This window comes from Atta cephalotes, assembly GCF_000143395.1.
Source record: "Atta cephalotes unplaced genomic scaffold scaffold00019, whole genome shotgun sequence".
Taxonomy (NCBI): domain Eukaryota; kingdom Metazoa; phylum Arthropoda; class Insecta; order Hymenoptera; family Formicidae; genus Atta; species Atta cephalotes.
This window is the reverse complement of record NW_012130083.1, coordinates 1,962,155-1,974,780: the sequence shown is the minus strand read 5'-3', so window position 1 is coordinate 1,974,780 and position 12,626 is coordinate 1,962,155.

The window sequence follows — 12,626 nt, the reverse complement described above, 5'->3', positions numbered from 1 at the left end:
GCAAAGTAATTCTTATCACGTAGACATAACATAATGTGTTCAGAGTCGAACTCTGAAATATGATTCAAAACAAAGATGAATTAAAAGAAGAGCATATTTGATACAATCTTCCATCTCATTATGCAATATACTACATGATAAAGATCGATTCTTCCTTACCAAAAAATAAAAGAATTTTAATTAATTATCTCCCCTAATCCCATTAACATAAAAACATCATTGATCCTTAGTAGTACAGTAACCCTGAAATACAGCTAGACACCAAGCTATCATCGGCAAAAGGGCAGTCACGAAGAGAAAACCGTGGGGCGGACAGAGATGCAGGGCACAGAAGAGAGAAAAGAGAGAATAAGGGAATGGGACGTGAAACAAAACGAGGAACAGAAGCTCACGGTATGTATGTAGACACGCGCGCACGCGGCCGAAGTGGATATGCGGCTTTTGCGGCTTGGGTAGGGAACGGAGCCGCGCCATAAAACACGGGGAATCCGGGGCTTTATTTTATTTCATTCAATTCTTCACGGGCGACAACCGCCCCGAGAATATGGAATCAAGTTGTTACGTCGCCTTACGGAGGATGACGAGATCGTGGCGGCGCGGCGGAGAGCTGAGAAGGCCGACGCGGTAGTAGATATCGGTAAGTTTCCTCGCTCGAGAGGCAGGGGGGAAACGGATCCAGGCACCCACCAGGAAGACACATTCCGCATAACCAAGTAACGGGCACGCACTGCGATAAAGTATCGCCTGCTCCCGATACATATGCGTGCTATGCGTGCGCGAATTTCGTATGTGTCCCGAGTACGCCAAACCGAGTTCGACGTTATTACGTTACGTATGTCGATCCGTACGATGATTCCTTTCGTTAAGGTAACTCCGAATTTTGCATCGAAACTTCTTCCTAGCCCATCACGCATGATGTACACGTTTCACTGATCTCTTTCAGTGGAGAAACCGTACAAAATTTACTTTGGTACAAATAAACACGATAACAAAATAAGCATTTTGATTTATGTTTTTATTATAACATGCATCTCTTTATATTACATTTGATATTTAACTTGCTTACAGAATTTTTCGTTATAGATGTTTTCGATATAATAAGAAAATCTTTTATTATGATTATAATGCATTAATGATAAATGACGCGTTCGAATTTTATTGATAAAGAAAAAAGCGAATGAGAAATTGGTCTTTCGCTCTCGCTTGCTTTCGTTGTACAAGACGATGTGTTTAGAACGATGCATGGCGAAGAATCGAATATTTGCATCGAATGACTCGTCCGCGCGCGAACATAAACGTCCTTATAGTCAGACGGGATAGAACTCGATGAGTTACGTTCACCGTTAATTGTGGATTCATTCTATGATTTTCAGAAACGACCAACTCTCGCGCGCTTCCCATCGAGGGTCACGACTGTCTATCAACGGCAAGTGCGTGCAGTCAACGCGAAATTTACGACCTTGCCATCTACGGGCCACGGAGCACCACATTTTTCTTCATCTGCGGATGACGATAGCGACGTCGGCGGTAAAGCGAGCTGGTGACCGATAAAATGTGTGAATCAATAGCGAAAATAGGCGAATAAATTCTTCATTTTCTCAATCAAATATTCGTAAATAATTTTCATCTTATCCTTCAAAAAATAATAGAAACATATTCTTAAAGAATTCGTAAAGAGTTTTTACGTGGAAAAATTCAAATATACCTAACTATAATCTAAATATAATCTCTTTACTTATAGTCTCTATAGTAATTATTACATTCTTAATTGCATTAAGTGCATTGGTAATTAAAATCAATCAATTTAATGTCGAGAAAAGTCTAAAATTTTTTCCAATTAATAACATCTTTGCGGCAATTTTATGTAGATATACTTTTAAATGTGATATTAAATTAAAAAGACGAGAGGTAATCAGACTATTAATACATCATATAATAATAATAATAATAATAATAATAATAATACAGCAATTTTTGTGATGTGTTTTTTTGTATTCCTATATTATAATGATATATTTATTTCTGTGTAGTCAAAAAGAACATTTTTCAGTTATGGTATGTGCTCATGCAATATTCGATTGCCTTTGGAGTCGCCGCTTGACAAATTGCATCGTTTGGCTTTTATCCGAGCTTCCCACGCCCCGCATTGTTGCCGAACCGCCAAAATATAATAAAATCGTCTCAAAATCATCTTTAAAAGATGTCGATACTGCAAAAAACATTGTATGATAATTTCATACAAATACGTGAACCAACAAATGTTTATTCGAAAAAATCTTACACTCTCTTTCTTGGTTTCTGTATTTCATTTATTAATAAAAGACACAGTTAATAAAAAATTTAATTTAATTTTTGTAATACTTTTATATATTTAGTATCTAATATAACTAATATATAATATGCCATCGTAAAATCTGTTAATATTATAGAAAATATAGATTTTGCTGCACGATTGATAAATCGTTAAAAGCTTGCAAAAAATTATTATAAACTTGCGTAATTATTATAAACTATCTAATATATCTGGCTTATCTACGATACGCTATAAAATCTGCTAGAATTAGTCGGTTAACGTTCGACTGGCTACATTATAAAATCCTATACAGGCGAAAAGAGAGACAAAAAAGAGTGAGAGAGAGAGAGAGAGAGAGAGAGAGAGAGAGAGAGAGATTGCATAACAAGATCCTACGTAGCCGGCGGATTTTGTGATTTCACGGAAGTCAAACGATTAGAACGTCTTTGCCGGGTGTAGATAGAAATCTTATGGTCGCATCCAAACCGGACCATCTGGTCCGGATCGTCACGCCCAGAGTAACACTAAGAAAAGCAGTTTTGAGATATATATTAAACGGTAGAGAGAGAACCGGTGAACAATAACTTATTCACGCAAGTGACACAATCTCGACAATCTTACAATTACATTACCACGACACAGAATAATCCCATGTAATTCTACGATGCCTTATAGTCTCTAAAACGAAATCTGTAAAACTCTCTTCTTCTAACACTCAAAAAATCTAGGAAATCGAAATAATATATCAAGATTTCACGATTGATAATGTCACTCGTGAGTTTCTAATATTAATTAATTATATAAATATTTGAAGCTTGTAATTGCTACGATATAAGTTATTATTTATTTAAATACTTGTAAATATTATGTAGACAAATGAAATATTGATGTGCAATTTTAAATTTTAGCTTCATTTTAAGATCTAGCTAAAATCTAAATAAATCTAAATAAAAAAAAAATTAAACTAGCATCTATATATTTCTGTCACAATTAAAATATAATCTGGTAGAGGAAAAAAGAGAAGAGGAAACATCCTTTCCGAAGTTTAGATATTTCTTTAAAAAAATAATGCTTAATTTAAGCTAAGATTTTCTAGGATTATTTCTTTTTCTTCGTAAAATAGCTGGTAGTTCAGTCATGATGGAAGTAGGGCAATAAATAAGCAACGATATAATAGTGATTTATCGTTTGTCAAGCGGTTCACGAACATTCTACTCGAACAACCGATTACGCAGTCCGAGATCACAGGGCGTGACCTAGTAGGAGTTTTTCTTAAATGAGACATTTAGTTTCCCCCCCGTATTAGAGCATAAAATGTGGATGTAACCCAGTACGCCTACAAGCCGTCACAGAGTTCTTCCATAAAGGATCCCTGCACGCCCATCAATGCCGATCGCTCACCGGCATTGTAGTGAATACACGAGCACGACCGTTGTCCAGCATTGTCCGAATTCGTATATACAGAAGCCGTTCGAGTCTCGTTACGTGTCGCACGCCCATTTTCACAGACAGCGAACGCGTGTCGCGAACAGAATACTGAACGAAAGCGGAAATTTCAGCGCAGCTGCCACCCGCTCATTTCCGAACGTCTTCGCGATCGTTTACTTAGAGAATAAAATTTTTGCATCCACTGCCTTAGCTCGCAATTGCAAAAATTGGTACAATACATTTTTAAAGAATTACTTTACTAAATTCCAAAAATAATAAAGATATTAATAACGACAATATTTTTAATTAATAAAGCATCTAAAGACCTATTTATTACTAAGATAGCAATTCAAATTGCACATCTCAAAACAAATATAAGCTATCGATCTCGTCTTTAATCGGCTTGCGTGCTCTGAACGCATCATCCGCGGTAGCTATCTGCACCGTCATTGAACCCTTCGATCAATCTGGTCAAACCAGGAGCTGTGGTTGATTGCCTAAAGCCAAAATGAATCGAGCGAACTATCAGATCGCTTGGGGCGCGTTTGGGAATACGTTACATTCTCGTAATCCGTTCTAGTTTGATTTATTTCGTATAATTTCTGATTTAAAAAATCCACTTTCTCCAAAAAAAAAGAAATCACAATTATTTTACTCGTATTAATTATTAAATTTCTAAAAATAAAGACTAATATTATATGCATATAATAATTCACATAATGTTTAAATAATAAAAACTTTGAATTTCAATCATTCCATAGCTCTACGTCTATTTTTATTTTCCTAGCTTCTATATGCCCACTTGTTTCATTTAAATGATCGTGCCCCAAAATTTGACATATGGCATCTTCGGAACAAATGGATCGTATAGAAACTTCCGGAAAGCCGGAACAGGCGGTGTTAGAAATCACGTAAGATCGTTTTTCGTATGGTTCCTTGATTTGTTGAACCTTCTGGCGAGAAGCTGGCGCGTTTCGAAAGAGCATATGATAATGTTTCTTGGACGTGCACGAAAGGAGGGGATGTTTCTCGGATCCTGTGGGAATTTCATGTAAAACGAAAAAGGCAAGCGAGAAAAAAAAGAAGCGCACTCGTGGGTGTCAAAAAGTGTCGGAGATCAGGAAACACCGGCTTCTACGACAGCAATATCGCATCTGTCCGGTGACATCTAGCAACATGTGCGTTCAGCCGTTACTAGCTACTGTAAGACGGTATCACTCCCGTCACATTTTCATATTACACAACTAACCTACCCGTGTTTATATCTGTATATAACTTAATATATTTTCCTTAAGCGAGAAAATGATTCGATAGCTTAATTATTTCAATGATTTGAAGAACGTTTCTCGTTTTTTCATTTCTTTATCTCTCTCAGATTCATTTAAAACTTACTAATTTTTTTTATCGACTTTTACATTAATGATCAAAAAACATTCAGATTAAAAGCTTGCAGTTGTGTGAATATTTGTCAATTAAAAAAAATACTTGGTATATATTAAAGAAATTTTCAATAATATAAAAGAGAGAGATAAACATTTATTAGTATTATTATACGATTTTCTTTATCATATGAAAATATATTACTTTTATTCTTTATTTATTTTGCTTTTATTCTTTATCTATATTTACTATCAATTCTTAATAATTATAACAGTAGCATGATAGAAAATCTCCTGTTCTCAGAGATACAGTAATCATCAGATGGCGCTAGTAGACAAGAGGATCTCTCCCCTTTCTCTCTCTGAACCCCACTAATTTGTCCAGGGATCCCAGCCATTTTCTAGTTGCGGTATCTCTGAATTAGAACTAATTATGGTTAGACTTATTAGTTATAATTTATATAATTTATTATAATTTATGTTTAACTTTTTCAAGTTTTATGTTAAAAATGTATTGTTTAAAGGCAATAAAGTAGAAACGGCAATAAAATAAAAGAATAATAAATAAAGTAGATCTTAATAAAAATTATCTTGTATTTAATTCCAATAAAAATTTGAATGATGGCTACAGAATCAGATATTGATTTCAGTAATCATAAATTGTTGAATGACAGTTATTATCCTATCATATACTATTTATACTGCTATTCGGTCAATGCCGTTAAAACTTCTATAATTTTAATTTTTAAATACTGTATATAATTATTCAGAGATACTTATAAAAGTAATACCCAACTTCATTAAAAGTAATACCCAACATATTCAAATTAATTAAAATCTGAAACATTTGAGCAACAAATCTCGCTGGAATTTGCGCGTAAAACAAAAATATCGCACGCGTCATTGTTGCAAAGATAGTTGGAGTCGCGGAATCGTATCTATTTAAGATTTCACAAAAGCGACAATCCTCGTCCCAAAGTGAACACGCCAGCATACCGGCGACACAGTGTTTGGGATCAATAGGCCATTTATTTTTGTACTGCTTTTTTTTCAACCGTCTTTTCTTCGCCTCGTGCCACGATGTGGCGAGGCTTGCACTCATTCGGTTAAGTCTAAAAAAGCATCCGTCCGTTTTTCTCGACCGTGTCTCGCAAAGATGCATTTATTTTGGCACGAGGGATACTCATACTCAACCGTTTGTATCGTTCATACCTCGATTTATCAACTACTTTGATATAAAAAGGCTACCATACATACATATGTCGCGTTTTAAAGAGTAAATGTAATAATAAGACTACATACATCGGATAAAATAAACGAAACTTCTTTTAATTTCTATTTTTAAAAAATTATAAAATTTCTGTCTTATTTAATGTATTAGTGTTCAATAAATAAATTTTTCTCTTCTAATACAATTATATATAAAAATACGTATTTTTTAACAGTTCTTTAATAAGAACAAGAATATATAAAAGTTACACAAATTTCAAAAGGAAATATTTGTAAATAATGTATTTGTAGTAATGAAATATAATTAAGACACGCACATATGAAATAGCTTATAGGTTTTTAATAATCCTACTTCCGCCAATAAATTATTTTTTGATAAAACTTTTAACATTAATCATTATATCTTTATTAATGCAAGCCAAAATTACTTTTTCAATATAAATACTTTCTTTGTAATCAATAAAAAAAGATTAATATAACAACTCAATTAATAAAAATTAAAAAAAGTATATAATCATCTTTTTAGCGAAACTGGCTATAATAAAATATCTTTGCTATTTATTTTTCCGCTTTTCCAGAGACGCGGTGACAATGGTTACCAGAAATTTTGAAATGACAAATTATTCTAAGAAGATGTCGACATACAGTAAAGTCTCGAATACGAGATTATCTTTTATGGTACCGTTTCCAGACCCTCGAAAAAGTTCTGTGAAGCATAAAGATGAAATCTCGAGGAAGCCTTCAGCTTAACCCGGAGTTAGGTACTTCGATCATTACGAGTTGCAGAACGAGAATTACGATGCATTGATCGCAGCGTCTTCGTCTTTAAATGCGATAGAGCTCTCGGTTTTATCGAAAGATTATCACGTATAGTATTTACATGAATTTTGTGATTGCCCGAACCTAATTATAGGATATCGAACTAGCGGATATCGCGCAAGTGCTACATTATACGTTGATCGACTATCGATTATGATTAGTTGCTTACTCAGATAATGAAGATGCTTATTATTATCATTATAGACACCGTAAATCGATTGGGAAAATCATTAAAAGGAGAAAGGTCCGTATATAAAGAATTACTAAAGGCGAAATACGCTTAACTTAATACTGGCTACAGAAATTAACTTCGTCTATAAGTTGTTAAAGTTCATAAACATTTGCTTTTGATTAAAATTAGAAGAATTTTAACCAATTAATGGAAATACTTTAGAAGTAAACTTTGTACTTCAAAATAGAACAGACTTTGTACTTTAAAATGTACCATATTAAAAAGATAGTAAAAAATCAATTGTTTTCTATAATACAATAATTATTACAGAAAAAATATATAAGATATGCAAAAGAAATAAACTTATATTTTAACTTGCAAATTAAAAAATTAACACTAAGAAGTTCTTGGTAAAATATTTTGAATAAAATCTTTTTTCGTGTATCTGTTTCCTTGTTATACAGATTCCTATATAGATATTGGTTAGATTTGTAGAAATATTCTACATAGATAATATATATTACACGAGTACGTTCAGAAATATACTATCCGTTACCAATTCTTCTACATCGATACTAATCTATCAGATCTAATATTTCTCGAAGTTAAATTGCAGAAAATAGTGACAATGAAGAAGAAGTATTCTCAAAAGATTTCGGGAAGTAAAAGCTCGCGTATCAAGATTAGGAGCGTTCTCGTGTATCCTTCAGCTCGAATCACATAGACGACTCTGTTAGATCCCAAGGGCTCGCTCTTCTTTTACTTCGCCCAAATAAAGCGACAGCTAATCGATAACAAGTTACTCGTTGATACTGCGCCACTTCTAGTGCGTCAAACATGAAATTCGTCAAGGACGTTTAGTTTCTCTCGAGGATTTCACTGTTAACATTATAGTGATTAGAAAGAAAATTACAAGCCTTTTCTCGAAATCACCAGGGCATTAAAATACCCGATTATTATACGAAAAAAACGATTTTGCTGAAGTATCTATAAATTTAGCTAGATACAGATCTGAAGACAATTTTGTTGAACTAAAATTATTATCGATACTCAAGTATAATAAGCAATGCTGCAAAAAGTTTTGATATTCTAGAAATCAGCTTGAACGTCCTATATAATTATTTTAATGGTTTAATAAATTATTTTCAGATCTACATTTATATACAAAAATGACGATTTTGTTGAAAAATTAAAAAATTTAACTGGATATAAATCTGCAAATAATTTTGATCGAATCATCAAAATAATTATATGGGACGCACTAAAAGTAATTGCTAGAATGTCAAAACTATTTGTAGCATTGCTCATCGTGCTTGAGATTCCTACGTCATTATTTTGATGCCCCAATAAAATTATTTTAGATCTATATCTATAGTTAAATTTTTAGTTTCTTCAGTAAATAAAAAAAATTATTTTCAAAATACACATTTTCTTTGCACGTGTATAAAATCTTATAATTAGAGAAATTCTTGTAATTAGAGAAATTATGATTACTGATAGAATTGTTAATGGCTATAATATAACTGTGAATGACCTGTGAATTTCATCCCGAATCGTAACTTAAGAAGTTGCCAATGAGAGTGATACCCGACATCAAATTGAGAAACGCGATACGGTGATGCGTGGCGCGCGAAGGTATGCTGGTAGGAAATAGTAGGAAAGTGTATAGTGGAAACAATTTCTGATGACACGCGGCGGCGGGCGGCGCGGCGGCGGTGTAGTCATACGGGTGCCTAGCTTTCATTTAACTGGAACGAAACTATTCTCACGAGGTCGACAAACCTTTGTCACGATGACGCTTCAGGACCAATTCTCGAGCATGCCGCGCGCATGCGGGATTGTCGTCGAAAGTGTCGGATTTTTACGGGTCAAAGGGTGCCGTAGAGTCTCGCGCGAACGCCTTCGTTCCAATTGAACGCTTGTTGTCTTCAGAGTAAGCGCGATAAACGCGATGGATAAACGTGATAAGCACGAGATACGCTGCTTTACGATCAAGTCCAGCTACAGCGGTATAGTGGTTACGTCTAAATAACTATAGCTTGTACGCGTAGATTTTCTATACGTAACGTATGTTATAATAATCAATGTGATAATTTCATATAATTATTACACTTTTTTTTCTATTTTATTATTTTTTAAATAAAAATTTTATTAATCAAATAGTTTTTTATATCAAATAAAAGTATATTTCGAGAAAACAAAACATATTTGTTTCTCACAAAACAAAAAGTTATTTTTATCTTTATTTTAATCAAATAGAAAGTTTTGTAACAAATAAGCTCAATTATTTTCTTAATTTTAAAATTATATTCAAATTAATTTTAAATACAACCAATAATAGTGATAATAATTATTATTATCATAATTATAATAATAAAAACAATTATTAATACATTTTTTAATAAAAACAAATGATGTATGTGAGTAATAGTCAGGTATGTAAGATAACAGGATATAAACTTATCAACGCAAAACCTTTTTGAGAAATAACAGTTTGGGTGGTCTATAATTGCTTAGGTCCGTTTGCATGTTAGTAAGCAGCCGACTTAAGGCCTTTGTCTGCCAATTTAATCATAAATTGAGTAACCGTTTAATCGCACAATGTCCGCTGGAGACCCATTACTCTCATATGATAATGAGCGATACGCAAAATGAAGTCTAAGAGATCGATTTGTCGGCTCATCAAAGCGGAAGAGTATTATCTTATCAATTATTCTTACCTATTCTCAAAACTAAACAATATGTTACATGCACATATCTTTTTTCATTCATAAAATTATATTTTATATAAACAAAAATGTTTTACTGCAATGTCATAAAATTAAATTAAATCATATAATAGATGTTAATTATATTTGATTATAAGATAGTATCGTAAGAATAAATAGAAAATGTAATTAAAATATTAAAAATATTAATATTATTTATTAAAAAAAAATTGATATTAAAAGTATTATTTTGCTGATATTATTTTACATTATAATAAACTATTTATAAAATAAATTTATATAACAAAAATAAAACATATATTGCATAAATTTCTCGAGAAATAAAACTTTAATATTTATTAATTATCGTGTAACTATTTTAATGTAGAAGTACTCGAATTTTAAATACTTTATCGATTTAATTTACGATGAAATTTTCAGCAAAAATTAAATATACTAAATATCCAGCTAAAACAAACCTTCGCTACTCATAATACTTATGTTTGGAATTTCTTCGTTAAGAATTACACAATTGATGACGTCTTCCGCAAATTTCCGGATGTCGTAACAAGTTGCACCTAATGGCTTTGTCACTAATTTCTATGGCAGCTTACGACATGATGTGATGAGCGAGGTCGAAAAATACAAGACGATTCCCTCGAATGAAGGCGGCAACGAGCGCAAAAAGACACCCGAGGTGCGGAGAACGACGGCATAGTCGAGCATGTTTGACACAGCGGCACAGCGGGTCCACTAACAAGATAATTAAGCCTACTGAGAACGTTCCCGGCCTGTTTTTTTGCTGGTCGCGTGCTGATATCAACCAGTGAGTGAGACATGCTCGGTTTTTTTATGTTCCATTGCATTCCGTTCCGCTCATTCCTACGGTGTAAGTTGCGATACGCAATTAGCTGCTTATACAAATCAAGCACAAAAATAATCTCCGTTTACCACAAAATTATATTTAATTTAACTATTAAAAGAAATAAAATTGAAACTCATACACGAAAAAATATCGATTTACTTTCTTTATATTGTAACGATTTTTTTACAATCGTATTTAAAAAAATCTCAAATATATTATGAAACGCGCGAATTAAATTAAATTTAATATTTAATTCTATGGTAGAATACTAGATTAAGAATGATAAATTGGTGCAATAATTATTATGATTAATAATGATATAATTATTTTTACGGAAAGAATGATTTTGTTAAAGCATCTAAAAATTTAATTAAACATAAATCTCAAAATATTATTATAAAACAAAATTATATAGGCAATTCATACATGAGGAACAATGCTGCAAAAAATTTTGTCATAACAATCAACTTTAATGTCTTACATAATTATTTTGATAATATAAAATAAAATTGTTTTCAGGTCTATATTTAATTAAATTTTTAGATATTAGATTTTTAACAAAACCGTTCTTTTCGTGAAATAATTATATCATTATAATAATTTATATCATTATAATGTAATATTTTGAAATGACTCGATAACGAATAAAAAGAATAAGAACTTTTATCTATATCTTGACAAAAGATTTTTTTTAACATTAGGAAGGAGAAACGCTTCGTCCGACTATCGTGACAGTTCATAGTCGAGAAATGCCTATGGAACACGATCTCCCCTCAAAGAAGACGACCACGATGCCTTTACCGTCATCGTCGTCCTCATCATCTAACTTGGCGTAACTTAGACTCGACGCGAGAGCATAACTTTAATTACAGAAGTTGGTCGCATTGTCTAAGAACACGGTCGACGCGCGGCAAGAAAGCTCGCGCAAGCTCGCTCTTTCCCGCCGGTTAAAGTTTTCCGCGCCGAGACGCGGAATTCGCTGTTTGGTCGCGAGGTTTGGAGAAGTACGCTCGGAAAACACAAGGGCGACATATCTCGGAACACGATACTAATGGCAGACAGAGGAGAAGAGAAGAGAGCCGTGCTTTCTCCGAAAGTTGGAATCGCGCGAGATGTAGATGCCCCTGTATGAAAACTCGATGCGAGGTTACACAGTTGTAGTGATATCAGTAAAACTTAAAGATACGCAATACGTCATAGAAAATTGTCTTTTGATCTTTAACTAACATGTTGGTTATCTTAGACAAGTTATTAATCTAATAATACAAAATATATTACACTATCTCTCAATATTTCTCCAAATGAATAAAAAAGGATCAATTAAAAAATTTTGATATCCAACTTGTTCTATCAGTAATCCAAGGAAAATATTGAGGAAAATGTACATGAAGAAGCAAATAAATAAAGATGAAACAAAAAAATAAGAAACAATAGACAACATAATAATAAACAAATGAAAGAAAAAGAAAAACGATTCTGTGATATTTTTAAGATGGTGAGATAAAAGAAATAAGAAAAAGAGAAATTCCTTTAGGAAAAACTTCGTCCTCTTTCCTTCTCTTGTAAATCTAGTGAACGAAATAATCAAGAATATTGTTTCTCAATTAGAATTAATAAATATGTTGCTTCTACCGCATCACAACTAGATATTTCATTTCTTTGCGACTTCATGGCGCCTTTACGGCTCGCTGCGCCATGGTGCATTGGATTGCATCTTCTCTCTCTCTCTCTC